The sequence below is a fragment of the Nyctibius grandis genome, chromosome 20, assembly GCF_013368605.1.
Source record: "Nyctibius grandis isolate bNycGra1 chromosome 20, bNycGra1.pri, whole genome shotgun sequence".
In the NCBI taxonomy this organism is placed as follows: domain Eukaryota; kingdom Metazoa; phylum Chordata; class Aves; order Nyctibiiformes; family Nyctibiidae; genus Nyctibius; species Nyctibius grandis.
Window position 1 is genome coordinate 1,263,862 of NC_090677.1, and position 15,141 is coordinate 1,279,002.

At 43.6% G+C, this 15,141-nt stretch overlaps 1 protein-coding gene across 2 annotated transcripts in view; it reads left to right on the forward strand.

The window, feature by feature from the left end:
• The window catches only part of PRKG1 (protein kinase cGMP-dependent 1), a 577,366-nt gene that overhangs the window by 355,931 nt on the left and 206,294 nt on the right, over positions 1–15,141 (forward strand). The window lies entirely within an intron of this gene.

The following is a 15,141-nucleotide window of genomic DNA, read 5'->3' on the forward strand; positions in this document are numbered from 1 at the left end:
CGTGCTGTCAAAACAGATAAATGGTGAGGCAGCTCGAGCAAGGGGAATTTTCTGACTCTTGCTAGAAACAGAAACTGCAGCAGCAATGGCCACTGCTTTGGTTTAGACATTTTTTGGTGGATATTTTCCTTTTGCCAGCTTTTCCACTAAAGCTGGTTGGGAACTAATGTGACTTTCTCTTTGCTTCACCAGCAGAAGCGAAGCTGTGCTTACGTTTCTTGTTCTCAAAGGCCTTGCAACAGCAAATGCCAGTGTTTGCTGTCCAATTAATGGAGCTGTTAGAAGCTTAACACTATTTTAGGCTATGCCATGATGTGTGAGCGAAAATAAAGTTTTAGCATCCCAGGATTTTCTCCCTACTGTCAGTGCAGTTGATCAGAGCTCTTACTGATGGTGCTTTTCCACCGCTATGACTGAGTATGACTGTCCCAGGCGCCCTGCGTTCTCCAGGTACCACCAGCAACAGGTTCCTCGTGGAAAGATGATAACCAGGGCAAGCATATCTGATCATTCCGCTGTAATCATCTAATAATTAAAATTGAGGGGGAAAAAAAACCATAGAGGCAGACTGAAGTACCTGGCTTTGCAGATCTCCCTTCTCTTTGAAAGCAGGAAGGTTCTCCCCCAGCCCTCGTTGACCGTTTTATTGGTCTGTGGATACAGAGGTTATCAATAACTAGTTTGCATTAGGTTGTGGTGTTGCTGTAGTTTTTTCCCCCAGCCAAATGCTGTAGTTGGTGTGCTCTTCCTGTGGCTCAGCACTTAACAGCTTGAAGGTGTCAGAATTAATGAGGGGAGAAAGAAGTTGCAGTGACTGGAAGTACAGAAAAGAAGATGTAAAGAAAGAGAGGATGAGTATTCAAGTCATAATTTAAACCTCAGAAGGAGAGTTAAAACAATATTATCTTGTCATGTAATTCACTTTCTTCTATACAGCATAATCAGACTCTTTTTTATCTCTAAGTGTTACTTATATTACACAAGTGTTTGGGTTTGGGTCTTCTGCCCTTTTCCATGGAGGTATCTCAGATACATCTTTCTGCCTCAGATACCTACATCTCCTGTGGATGGGGCCTCACTTGGGTTTTGAAGGTGTTTGATAGATGAAGTCCCCTAAAACACATCTTTTCCTGAGGGCAGAGACCCATAACCCTGGGGAGTGGATGTGGCATGTGTTCAGCCCCTACTCTGCACCCTACTCCATACTAAGTAAACCATTAGGATAGATTTTTAATACCCGGTGCATAACACCACAGGGTTTATACATGGCTTAGATCCTCCAAAAGCAATATTGAGAGAGGGGGAAAAAAAAGGGGTTTTTCAGTGTCATAACAAAAATAGTCATTTTTCTAGGCAGGTCTGCAACTTGCCCCATGGGGCTGGAGGTGAAGCAGTTTATAGGAGCGGGTGTTTGCAAACTGGGGGAAGCTCCTGGGTCATGGGGAAAAGCATGCAGAGGTGGACACATCTGCTAGCTCAGGTGCTTACAGAGAAATGGAAAGAATTATGGTTGGGATTATTTTTATGGGTGATGAGAGGCGATGAACAGCAGGAACGGAGGGGTTTAAGCCTGTCGTCGGTGCTCTCATGGCATCCATAAGACACCCTTTAAAAGCAAATGCAAAGGAAATAGATCTAAGCGATACCTGATGGGACAAGTTAATAAAAAGTGTGCTTGCTGCAAGTAGTTTGTGCTCAAGACAGAAAAATTTTGAGCCTTTGTGCAATGGGGTTTGTGCAAGACCTGGGAACTCATGTATTTTGATGCAGCAAAGCAAAAGCTTTTAATCCTTGTTGCCTGAGAGCAGGGAGCTGGGGATGAGTTATTTAACCGTTCTATTGGAAATACTGCTTTGGGGAATAAAGAAATATTTTTAAAATGTGGAATTCTTATAGAGTTTGGATAGCAAAGTGCCTCTTTTTAATCACAGAGGGAGCAGCTTTTGTGGTGTTGACGTTTCCAGTCGCTTAATATTCTTAGCGCGCCACCAAGATGCAGTTGAACTTTGCTGGATTTCTCAAAATATTGTTAGTGAAAGTCATATATGAAAGTTTAGCATTATTTGCAGATGGCAGCAAGGTACTATGTTAAATTTCGGAGTTATATATGGTGTTTTGCTGAAAATATGTAGCTGAATATGGTGCAAGGTAACAAAAGCTTCACTTCTGCTGCTGTACTGGGGCAAGTTTGTGCTGATGGAAGTTTATGTGACTAGTGGTTAGAAATTCAGGTGAATTTTAATTTAAATGGGGAAAAAACAGGGGTTTTTTGTGCTAACAACATCACAGAGAGTAATTAAAGGTCTGGTATAAAATAACACTTCAGGCTTGTAGTGAAAAGGAGAGAAGGTCAAGGAGAAGGTGGCAATAAGAATTGAAATAGTCAAGTTCAAAACATGTCACAGCTTTGTGGTGAGAATGATATTCCCCTTACAGCCTGTGAAAGGTGGATAACTTGTCCCTCTGTCCTTTTTCCTCAGTGTCTTTTTCACGATGAAATAAATACCCCAGTTGGAGATAGGGAGCAGCAGCCTTGGAGCCTTGTGCCTCTTGGGCCAGGGCTGTGCCTTGGCTCTACGTTTCCCTTAGTTAGAAATGTGCAAATATCTCAGTGGTGTGATTATTTCCATTTTATAGTGCCCTACCAGGGCCGTTGCTGCGGAGTGGGTTATAGGGCTTAGCTGTCATCGATGCTGCACTATTCGCAGAATAATTTATTCCATTGCTTTGCTTAGTATTACACAGTCCAAAAATCCATCCTTCATTTACGTGCGTGTCCTTTTGCTCAGCAGAATGAGACTGCTACTAGTTCTACTGATAGCATCAGGTCGAAAAGATATTGTTTACGTTGCTTTCATACGGACAGCTGTGGTTTTACTTCTGGAATCATAGAATTGTTTTGGTTGGAAAGGACCTTCAAGATCATCGAGTCAACCATTAACCCAGCACTGCCAAGCCCACCACTAACCCATGGCCCTCAGCACCACATCTACAAGGCTTTTAAATCCCTCCAGGGATGGGGACTCCACCACTGCCCTGGGCAGCCTGTTCCAGTGCTTGACAACCCTTTCGGGGAAGAAATTGTCCCTGATCTCCAATCTAAAACTCCCCTGGCACAACTTGAGGCCGTTTCCTCTCATCCTATCGCTTGTTACCTGGGAGAAGAGACCAACACCCGCCTTGCTACACCCTCCTTTCAGGCAGTTGTAGAGAGTGAGAAGGTCTCCCCTCAGCCTCCTTTTCTCCAGGCTAAACCCCCCCAGGTCCCTCAGCCGCTCCTCATCACACTTGTGCTCCAGACCCTTCACCAGCTCCGTTACCCTTCTCTGGACTCTCTTCAGCACCTCAAGGTCTTTCTTGTAGTGAGGGGCCCAAAACTGAACAAGTTTTCCTTTGTATTTCTATTTTTTCATGCCATCATATCGGAGTACATTTTAAGTCTGCGTATCAAAAGCCCCAGTGAGCAGCTATGAGAAAATAAATTCAAGACATGCACTTGAACCGTCTCGTACGTAAAAAAAGTAAAAACCTCTGACAAAGCCCTTCCGTAAAAGCTACGAAGCAGCTCTTAAAACCAGTGGTGTCATCTTCCTTTTGGCAACTCCAGAGCCAAGCGTAGGGCAGGCGCTGCTTTACCTGATGGTGTGATGCATCCCAGGGTCTCATCTATTCTATACTATACGCTGCTTTAATTAGGCTTTTCAATCAATAAAAAGCATCGTGCCAGAAAGATGTCCCTGGTCAATGAGTTACACCTAGGAAAGGCATATATGGCACTTTTCTCCTTCTTATTGTTGTTATTCATGAATTAAAGCATCCCGCGGTGCAGAATTATCAGTGAGAGCGTCTGGCTGTGTAAATGGATTTCCACACGGCTTCATGCCAATCTATCCGGTTGAAGAAGCTTGATGGGAAGTTGGCCGTAGGAGCTACTTTTGTAGCTGAATAGCCAACTAGCACCTAGAGCTGAAAAAAAAAAGTGTAAAATAACGGTTTGTTACTTTTGAGAAAGTATTATTAATTTTGCTACATTTGAAGAGCTCTTTAAAAAACTATCTTCCTTACAAAAGCATTCTTGGTAACTCAGAGTGGAAAATAGATTTCCTAGACCTGTATGATATTTTCCTTTAGAAAAAATATCAGTCGATGAAGGTGAAACTCCTGCTCATTTTAGGTCTTTTAGTATCAAGATCTGTTGCAGAGCTGAGCGTGAGTAAGCTCAGCAGTAAGGATGGAGGAAAGGACCTTGCTGGGAAGTTAAATATTAAAACCACCTTTTTTTCCTCTTTTTCCATGACTGCTGGAGCTCTGGTGATGACTCCGTAGAAGAAAGAGGATAACTTCTCCCTAGCTTTAGGTGTTAGCACTACCTGGGGTGGTAATGGAGCAATGAAAGAGCCAATGCTTATTTTTGAGGCGAAGAGGTGGACATGTCTACCAGAGAATCGGTGAATTCAGGAGAGCTGAAGTCTTAGCAAAGCTTTCTGCTGGCGGTGGCAGAGACGCTTGCCTCTCTTCTTCTCCAGCGATACCAATATATGGTGCTTTATAGCTTTCACAAGTGCTGCGAGGCATAATTATTGCTTAGAAAACGCTTCAGCTTTCCTTTTAGAAAAGGCATTACATGTGCACTTCTTTTTATTATTTTAACAAGCAGACATTCGCTGGCAGCCCTCTATCCTTAAAGCGGTATTTTCTTTCAAGTAGAGTATAAAATCTCTCATGTATTTTCCAATAATTCTTAAAAGACTCAGCCCCATTACAATTTTCAAGCCTATGTCTCTTTAGGATACCAACTGCTGGCTTTAATCATTCCTTTAAACCTTTACCCCCTTACGACTAATCAAACTAGTTCTAATCTTGTGCAGATCACCTTCAAAATTCACCCCAAGTTCGGCCCTGTAGGTTTGTGCTCTCATGCCCACTCGTTGTATTTATGTTTTTACCGACTAGCCAAGCCACTGTACTTCCCAAGATCGTTTTTCAGGGCAAACACCAAAAACGTGCATATTTTTCAAATAAGAAGTATGAAAGAGGCTCTTTCAGCAGAAGGACCATCAAAGGAATGCTTGTCCAGCTTCAAGAAACGGAACAACTTGCGGGATATATTTATACCGTCTTTCCAGATTCTTCCATAAGGCTCTTGGCAGTGTTCCTGGTCCGACCCCAAGAGCCACAGGTATTGTCGCCTGGGATCTTCCTCTGGTTTTAGGACCTTTTATTATTATTTTTCCGTTGCTTTTTTTAATGGTCCCCTGAGCTGGCTTCTTCATTTATCAGTGCCTTCCCTTCTAAATTAGGGCAGTATTAAGATACCTCTTTAATTGGGTATATTCAATTTCCTTGTTCTTGGGGCTCCTTTAGCAACGAGCTAGAACTGATTTATAAGTCTCTTTAAAACGTGAATATATTACTTTGCTCATTACTCTTAGACACAAGGTTTCTTGGTAATGCTTTTATGATCCCAGTCTGGCTGAATCTTGCACCTCCATGGTTTGGGTTACAACCTCATTTGGGTTTTTTCTCCTTTTCCTTTCGCAAATAATTGGCGACACTTTACTTCAACCCCTCTTGTGTTCCTTGCATTAAATTAGTTGTTTGAGCAACTAAATTTTAGGCTTCTGACCTGCATTAGACCCTTGTTGGTTTTCCACTAATCTCACCTAACGCACTTCACTCTCCATCAAACACAAAATAGTACTTGAAAGTATTTTTTGTGCATTTCAAATTGTTCTGCATTGATTCTTCCTAAACTATTTTAAGGAACTATTTCAGCTTTCGTCTTTTACATGGACATTCAATACTATAATGAATACAATTTCCTAAGTAGTTTGTGAGCTCTTGCTCATACAAAGTATGTTTAATTAAAAACCTAGAAAAACTTCTGTATCGTAGGAGTGTGAGAAGAGTAGAAAAACATTTATACAGAAGGGATGAATAAGAGATGACATAGTAAAGGTTATGTAAAAGAGCAGTTAACTTAAAAAGAGCATATTGGGACATCTAATTAGCAGATTTTGTAGTACAGATGCTTTAGAGGTTTTGAAATTCCAAGGACAAAAAAAAAACCTGATAGAATTGAAGACTTTCATAATGCTTAATTAATCCTTGTCATGACTTCTCATTAAGGCCAAGAAGTTACGAGTCTTCAGAAGAGGACTGAGATATTTTGAGGGGCAATAGGAAGATTGGGAATTATGCTAGATGAAACCAAATGACAATATATACCTTCAGCTAAACACTACGGGCCTTAAATTAACAAAAACACCCAGGCTGGGGTGGTTCCTGGACAATTCATTTGAAGACATGTAGTTCCCTTTGAAATGTTGTCTGTAGGTGGTTGTTAGGGCAGAAGGTTGGGTTACTCGATTCACTCTTATGGCAAGAAAAGTCCTGGAATCCTACGTAGTATCTAATACAGATTGTTGTACTTAGCACTGGCTGATAGATGTTGTCAGAGCTTAAGTGTAAGGGTGCTTTAAGTTGTAAACCCTATGATGGAGGAGTAAGGATGAAATCCTCTCCATTGAAGTCAACCAATATTTGGCTTGAAGCTTTACAAGGGCCTCGAGGCTCACACGAGTCTGCTACTCAAGTTGCCATGTCTTTATACGTATTCATTCCTCTCCTGCTGCGATACAGGATTTTCACAGAGGATCTCGCCCACAGCAAAAGGATCAAAGAGGCAAGGCCTCCCTGGGGTAGGCACAGGGGGAGCTTGGGGTAGGACCAGCTCTTCCTCTGAATTGCACGTGTGAACGGCGGGGAGGGCCAGCCCATAGCACCAGTGGGAAAGGTCTTCACTCGGTGTCCTTCAGGCACTACATACATCCCTTCCTTCAAAGAATAATAACAGCATAACATGGGCAATGGGATGAATTGATCCTTTTTTTATTTTTATTTTAAGTAGACCATTTTGTTGACTCCACAGAACGTGGGAGAAAGAGTCAGCCCACATTCTCCAGCGTAACATTCTGAAACCTCGGTAAAACCAATAGTGAATTCTGTTAATTCTAATTAAATATCAACAGTGGTATTCTGTTTACTGGTTTCTTACTAAACTCCCTAAATGAACAGGAAGTGTGGTCGTAATTTCCACCGAGTCGTTTCTACACTACACCTGCAGTGTTTCATTTTGTTTGCCCCAGTTTTTCCTGGATGTCTTCATCACTAATGTTACTACCCCTAAAATTTGGTTCTGACTTTTTAATACTAGAGGGGATTTTATTCTGGTGGAAAAGAGCAGGGTTTGTTAATAACCAGTTCCAGCAGTTTCTTTTCTTAGTCATATCTGATTTTATCCAGGCGTGTTTCATTCCTGTGCAAAATGTATACAGTTCTTTGGGATGTCCGGGCTCTTCGTAGTTTATTGTAGTGAAAGCAGAGCTACCTGGAGAACTTCTGTTGATTCATGTCCTTCCTGCTTTCTTTCCTCCTCATGTAACCTGAATATATTATTAGTCACCACTGAGACCAGTGCTTAAACAGCAGCCAAAACCAGTTATTTAAAGAGTAATACAATTCGAAGACTTACCCATTAATCTGCTTCTGACTGTTTTATCCATTTAGTCTGAAAAAAATGACCATTTTTGTAAGTTTGCAGCAGTCTTGATTCCAGAATGTGATTCAGGACCAGCTTGTACTTTGAGTACTATGAAAGTGCAAACGGCGTGTAGTTTTCAAAAGAAAAAGGGCTTCTCTCTCATACAAAGAGCAGATCACCTTACCTGTATCTACACCATGTGTAGGTGAGCATCCACCATCACCTGCCAGGAGGCTTGGGAGGTGGGTTAGAGGTGGCATGCACGGGTGCAGCGTCCTCCTGCGAGGTGTCTCATGATTGCCAGCTATCTTCAGTGACAAATAATCCCAGATACACGTGCAGGAGCATCTCTTGCTGTAAACAGGAGATGTCTCTTGTGCCATCTCCCGCAGGATTCTCCTGGAGAAACTGGCTGCTCATGACTTAGATGAGCATATGCTTCGCTCGGTAAAAACATGGCTGGATGGCCGAGCCCAAAGAGTTGTGGTGAATGGAGTTAAATCCAGTTGCCACCAGGAAGTGGTGTTCCCCAGGACTCAGTATTGGGGCCAGTTCTCTTTAACATCTTTATCAATGATCTGGATGAGGGGATCGAGTGCACCCTCACTAAGTTCGCAGACGGCACCAAGTTGGGCGGGAGCGTTGATCTGCTGGAGGGCTGGAAGGCTCTGCAGAGGGACCTGGACAGGCTGGATGGATGGGCCGAGGCCAAGTGTATGAGGTTCAACAAGGCCAAGTTTCGGGTCCTGCACTTGGGGCACAACAACCCCATGCACCGCTACAGGCTGGGGGAAGAGTGGCTGGAAAGTGCCTGGGGGAAAAGGACCTGGGGGTGTTGGTCTATGGCTGCTGAATATGAGCCAGCAGTGTGCCCAGGTGGCCAAGGAGGCCACCAGCATCCTGGCTTGTATCAGCACTAGTGTGGCCAGCAGGACTAAGGCAGGGATCATCCCCCTGTACTCGGCACTGGTGAGGCCGCACCTCATATCCTGTGTTCAGGTTTGGGCCCCTCACTACAAGAAAGACCTTGAGGTGCTGGAGCGAGTCCAGAGAAGGGCAAAGAAAACAGCCAAAAACAACCCCCGTTTGTAGCCCAGCACCATGAGGAGGACCATGACCTGCTGCCATCCTGACACCACACCCCAAAATTCACCTCACAGTACAAAGCGCTGCCATAATGCTGGCATTGAGCGTAACGCCGCACCAAGCGCTGGGCATCCAGAATGATCCTGTGCTCCATTGTTAGCATTAGTATTAGGCCTGCCGGAACTTTTTTGCCTTTTTTTTTTCTTTTTCATTCTCCTTAATTCCTGTCCTCCTCTCTGCGTACCAGGAAAAGCCACAGCTCTGGCCCAAGAATGCAAAAAAAAATTAAACTAATATTTTCTGCTGTTTCTGTGGGTACGTTTTCATTTTTTCTTGCTAAACATTATTTTAACAAGCTGTCCCAGTTTAGGAGCACGTGGATATAAACTGTACTAGGAGAAAAAGCTTATTTAAATGTTTATCTGTTTCTGCTTGAATGCTGCATCTTTCCTTGGCCAAACGTAAAATTATTTCCTTTGCGTGGTATGAGGTGGCAAAATCCCCCTGGGGAGTTACGGAAAAGGACTTATTGAAAAAGCACTTCAAGAAAGACGTTGAGGTGTTGGAGTGAGTCCAGAGGAGGGTGACCAAGCTGGTGAAGGGTCTGGAGGGTCTGACCTCCGAGGAACGGCTGAGGGAGCTGGGGGTGTTTAGCCTGGAGAAGAGGAGGCTCAGAGGTGACCTTATTGCAGTCTACAACTACCTGAAGGGAGGTTGTAGTGAAGTGGGAGTCAGCCTCTTCTCCCAGGCAACTAGTGATAGGACAAGAGGACACAGCCTCAAGCTTCGCCAGGGGAGGTTCAGGTTGGACATTAGGAAGAATTTCTCCTGAGCAAGGGTCATTAGCCATTGGAAGGGGCTGCCCAGGGAAGTGGTGGAGTCACCATCTCTGGAGCTGTTTAAGAGAAGACTGGACATGGCACTTAGTGCCATGGTCTAGTTGCCATGGTGGTGTCAGGGCAATGGTTGGACTCGATGATCCCAGAGGTCTCTTCCAACCTGATTGATTCTGTGATTCTGTGAAATTCTGTGAGAAAATAGATAGCATTGGGCTGAATTAGTCATCATACCAGTACCATCGTTGTTAGAAACTTGAAATAGAAACATCTGAGAATAGAGTAGTTCATCCTTGCTCCAGCTGTTAAATGCATCCCCTCTGCGTAGCTCCGTGCCATATCCCAGAACGGAGTCTCGTTCATGAGTCGCCAAGTTTCAGGTGCGATCACGCCACCAGCGAGCGCTCGATCTGAGGGGGATTCACTTGATGATCCTTGAAAAGCTTGGAAAGGCTTCACTGAGCACGTAAAAACTTGGAAAGCTGCTGGAGGATTGAGGGGCTGTACGAGTATTGCATTTCTTTTCGAAATAATACACCTCTCTGGGCACTATTCTGGTGCTTGCTCTGATTTGAAGGATTTAAAGCGTCTTCTGATGTTTTTCCGATAAAGCTTTGCTGCGCTGGCTGTGGTTGAAATGCCAGTTCAGGATTTTCAGCTGCTGGGTCCACGAGAAGTAAGGAAGGAAAAGAGCAAAAACTTTGTCCTTCAGGCTGGGGACATGATGGTAGTATTAAAAATTAAAAGAATTAAGTCTTGTGGAGGATCAACAATGAATAGTCCCTATTATTTAATGCAATAAATAAAGGAAAACTGAATAAAGATTAGCGAATCTTTATGGAAATATGTGTTATACCCCTGCTGACACCAAAATAATAGTATATACAGTAAAGAACAGATAAAAATGGCCGTTTAAACGTAGGGCTGTGGGTTCAGGAGACAGATTGAAGCCAAAATATTGCGAACGTCTTTTAAGAGTGCAAAGCCAAGCAGAAGAAAGGTGAGCTTCTGGCCTTCCTCTCCTTGGCGCCGTGTCCTGTGCCCAGCTGCCCTCCCCGGCGTCCCTCTGGGGTGGTTCTGCGGGGACTGTGGCTGCACAGGCCAACGGTAACATCCCATAGGATGATGGGAAGATCTGTGGGTTCAGCTTGAGACCGGCTACAACCTAAAAAAATCTGCTTTTAGTTTTCCTCCTTTGCATCACCCTGAAATTGTGCCCTGCCGTGGACAGAGGGCAAACACTCATAGAATCGTAGAATCACAGAATGGTTTGGGTTGGAAGGGACCTTAAAGACCATCTAGTTCCAACCCCCCTGCCACGAGCAAGGACATCTTCCACCAGACCAGGTTGCTCCAAGCCCCATCCAACCTGGCCTTGAACACTGCCAGGGAGGGGGCAGCCACAGCTTCTCTGGGCAACCTGGGCCAGTGTCTCACCACCCTCACAGCAAAGAATTTCTTCCTCATATCTCATCTCAATCTCCCCTCTGTCAGTTTAAAACCGTTCCCCCTCGTCCTATCACTCCAAGGTCTTGTAAAAAGCCCCTCTCCAGCTTTCCTGTAGCCCGTTCAGGTACTGGAAGGTGCTATAAGGTCTCCCCGGAGCCTTCTCTTCTCCAGGCTGAACAGCCCCAACTCTCTCAGCCTGTCTCCATAGCAGAGGTGCTCCAGCCCTCTGAGCATCTTTGTGGCCTCCTCTGGACTCAGAGAGGGTCTGAGCCACTGAATCCATCAGGGATGTGCTGGGTCATGAAGGATGTGCATGTATGATCCTTTCCAACCAGAGAAAAATAGCTTTATCTTGCCTTGTTCAGAGACCTCCTGGCACACGAGCAAGCCAGCGGACATGGGTAAACCAGCCAGGATGTAGCCCAGGCTTTGCGGAGTCCCTCCCTGGGGGGATGTATTTTCATAGCTTCCTTGGGGAAATGAATTGGAAGAAAACTTCTTTTTTGGACAAACTTATTTTTGGGAAAAGAAGTTTGAAATTGTTTATTGAAATTGTTTGTTTGCTTAAAGTGGTGCTTTTTGTGTAGAGGGGAGTCCAACTCTGAAACAGTTGATTGAAATAATTTCAGTCAACTTGTTATCAGAAATCCAGTATTGACCACGATGATCACTTCAAATTTAAACTTTAATGATAATATCTCCACCTCTGCCTGGTTTTGACCCATGAAATCCCATTTCTTTTGCTTCAGCTCTCACTGCTCTTCCCTCTTTATCCAGGAGCATTTTGCTTTGGTTTCAGCATGACTTTCATCTGGAGTTTCTGATTTGGATGAACCAATTTCTCAAAGGAAATCTTGCCAGAAAACATAAGGAGTTGTGCCTTTGCTGAGGTTAATTTAACCACTCTGTGTTTTAATCCTCTAGCGCCTTTGTTAGGAGCTCATGCCAAATCCTCATTTTGATGGGATTGCTCATCTCTAACATGCAATTAAAATATTCTGCAGTGGCTGCAGAATGCCCAGTGTCATCCAAGTCCCTCACCTGGAGAGCTATATCATAATCAATCATTTGGAGGTCCCAGTCCTGGGCCTCCCTATTTTTATCTGTTCCTCAGAATGAAGGAGGAGTGTATGTGACAATATATATTTTATAGTATACCTTGGTTTGTGAGCATGCACGTTGTTGCCGTACAGTGTCGCGACATTTTTGCGCACCAGCCAAAATCTTGGTGGCTTCTAGGATGATGGGTCTCTTCTCCCAGGTGACCAGTGATAGGACGAGATGAAATGGCCTCAAGTTACACCAGGGGAGGTTCAGGCTGGATCTTAGGAAGAATTTCTTCACTGAAAGAGTCATTAGGCACTGGAACAGGCTGCCCAGGGAGGTGGTGGAATCACCATCCCTGGAGGTGTTCAAAAAACATCTAGATGTGGCGCTTCAGGACACGGTTTAGCAGGCATGGTGGCATTGGGTCGATGGTTGGACTTGATGATCTTTTAGGTCTTTTCCAACCTTAACAATTCTATGATGCTGTACTCCCCTGAAATCACGCTTCACAGAAAATTTGACCTCCAGCACCCAACACACACTCTTGGCAGAGGGATGGATGAGAAAATCTCTGCATTGCCCCTGTCTGTATCTGTTATAACTCAGTTATTCACAGTGGAATTGACTTTGTGGTATACATCCCATATACATATTTTTCATCATGGAGCACTCCTAAATAGATCTCTTTGAAGTTGTTATTATCATCAAATCTTACAGAATTCATACTGTTCCTTCAGTAACCCGCTCATGCATTTACAGAGGATTTTAAGCGTGACAGGAGAGTATGCTCACACCTGATTATAAGGGTCTTATTGACATTTAAAGCTCTCCTGTGATTAGCCATTATTAAAACATCTGTTTATCATTAGGCAGGATAAATGTGAATATAAAGTATGAGCAGTGATTATAATTAATGGTACAGAAGTGCATTGTCTGCACTTAACTTTTCCTGAGCTGCAGGGTCCTTCTGAGGGGGCTGGTACATAGCTGTATGTATAATTCGGGGGTATACATATGGATATATTAAAATATACATTATAATTACATATAATATGTCTATAAAATGATATATAACATTACATACATTGTCTATAAAAATATGTGTGTGTATATATATAATTTTGTATATATAGAGACTTATATAGAAATATAGTTGTAGGTATCTATATAACTTGGGTTCCTTGGGGGTACCTTTAGGGGAACGTGACTTGTTGGAGGCTTGCTAAGTGAGCCTTTGCTCCTGTGTTCCCGTGAAGATTGCCAGCTGCAGAGATTTGTTTCAACAGAACAATTTCTAGCAGCAATAAATGGATCTTCATTTCACTCGAGAGGTACTAAATCACATTTGCCATTTACCTAAGTGCATTAAGAGACCGAGGGAGAACATACCTAAGCACAGGCCATACAGCAGCGACTCTTTCTGATCTTTGGGGATTGATATCAAATAGGATGTAGTGCTTTGTGAAGTAGCTGGAGATCAGAGGAGAATGAGTAAATATTCACAGAATCACAGACTGGCTGGGGTTGGAAGGGACCTCTGGAGATCATCCAGTCCAACCCCCTGCCAAAGCAGGGTCACCCAGAGCACGTTGCACAGGGTCACGTCCAGGTGGGTTTGAATATCTCCAAAGAAGGAGACTCCCCACCCTCCCTGGGCAGCCTGTGCCAGGGCTCTGGCACCCTCGAAGGAAAGAAGTTCCTCCTCATCTACTAACCCTCATCATCATCATCAGCCAGTACAGCAGGAGACCATCCTTTTCAATGAGTCCCCCACACACCCCCTATTGAATAACAATTATTTCTTCCTCTAGGGTAGAGCTCATGTACAAATCAATTAAAACCACCATTTTGCAGAAGACAGGAAAAAAAACCAGAAAAATAGAGATCTCATTCATATTAATTGTCTCTTCCTAAAAGACTAATTTTTTTTTACAGAAATCTCTCATACTAAAGCCATAACTCATTCTTTCCCAGCAGTTTGATTGTAAAACTAAAAATCTCTTCTCAAAAAGGAATTTCTGTCTTGAAAATGAGAAGTGATGGGATGTGTTCACGTAGCTCTGCAATGCAATTTGAGAAGGAAAATTTTGAAACTGCACTTTGAAGGTTTTACATCCTGCAAGTGTGGTTAGGGAGAAAAAATCATTAACCAGGGTGTTTGTGAACTAAAGGAGCAGGAAATAAAAGGAAAGTATTTTCTTGGCTTTTTATTCGTGATAATATTTGTAGATATTTTGGTGAAAGTTTTTTTGCTCATTTCTGTTTCCTGTAGTGACATGGGATATGAGGATGAAATTTATTCCTCTGGGAAATAAAAAAATTACAAGTGTGTAGGTCTTTACAGTAGATTTGTTTAATTAGATTATTTCTCTAAGGAGAAACTCTATGGGAAACTATATATGTGTGCAAACATTTATAGTTAATGCAAATGTCTAAGCCACATCTAAGATGGAAATCTGGACCATTTGGGGTTCTGCCCTTCCAATTCACATCATCGTGTTTTCTTTGAGCATCTGCACTGTATGCCATGGTCGTCTGCTATGTTTGGTTTTACAACAGGACTTTGCTTCTGAAATAGGTGGTGTAGTGTATGGTGCATAACATTGACGTCTTGGAATTTATCAGAGACCTGTCCTGGTTTGGCCTAAACCAGGCCAATTTTCCTTTCAGTGATTTTTAGTTTCAGCTCAATCTCCTCTAAGTAACTGCACTTTCTGAAACTAACTGCATGTTTTGCAGACAGCATTTGCTTCCAGGACTGATAACGCTCAAAGTTTGTAGTTATCACTGAGGCACCGGTAGGGATGTTGTGCAGAAAGGCTCTTGCTGTACTTAGTCTTAGAGAAACCAAGGTCACTGCTGAATTCCTCACTGCTTACGAGTGAAGAGCCGAAGGGGGGTCGCACCTGCAGGGAGGAGCGGACAGGGCAGGTGACCCAAAATTGACCAACGAAGGTATTCCATCCCATACACGTCATTCTCAGTATAAAGCGGGGGGATCACAAGGGTCTCGCTCTCTTTCTGCTATGGCCGGTGTCCAAGGAGGACTCTGTCTGTTTTCCTGCTGTCCCCAATCCCGATCCGTGCATCCCTGAATCCAGCTCTCGACCATCGCTGGGCCCAGCCTGGGCCTTCCCGGAGCCTGCCCTGCAGTGCCGGTGGTGACGTGGCTGACTTCAG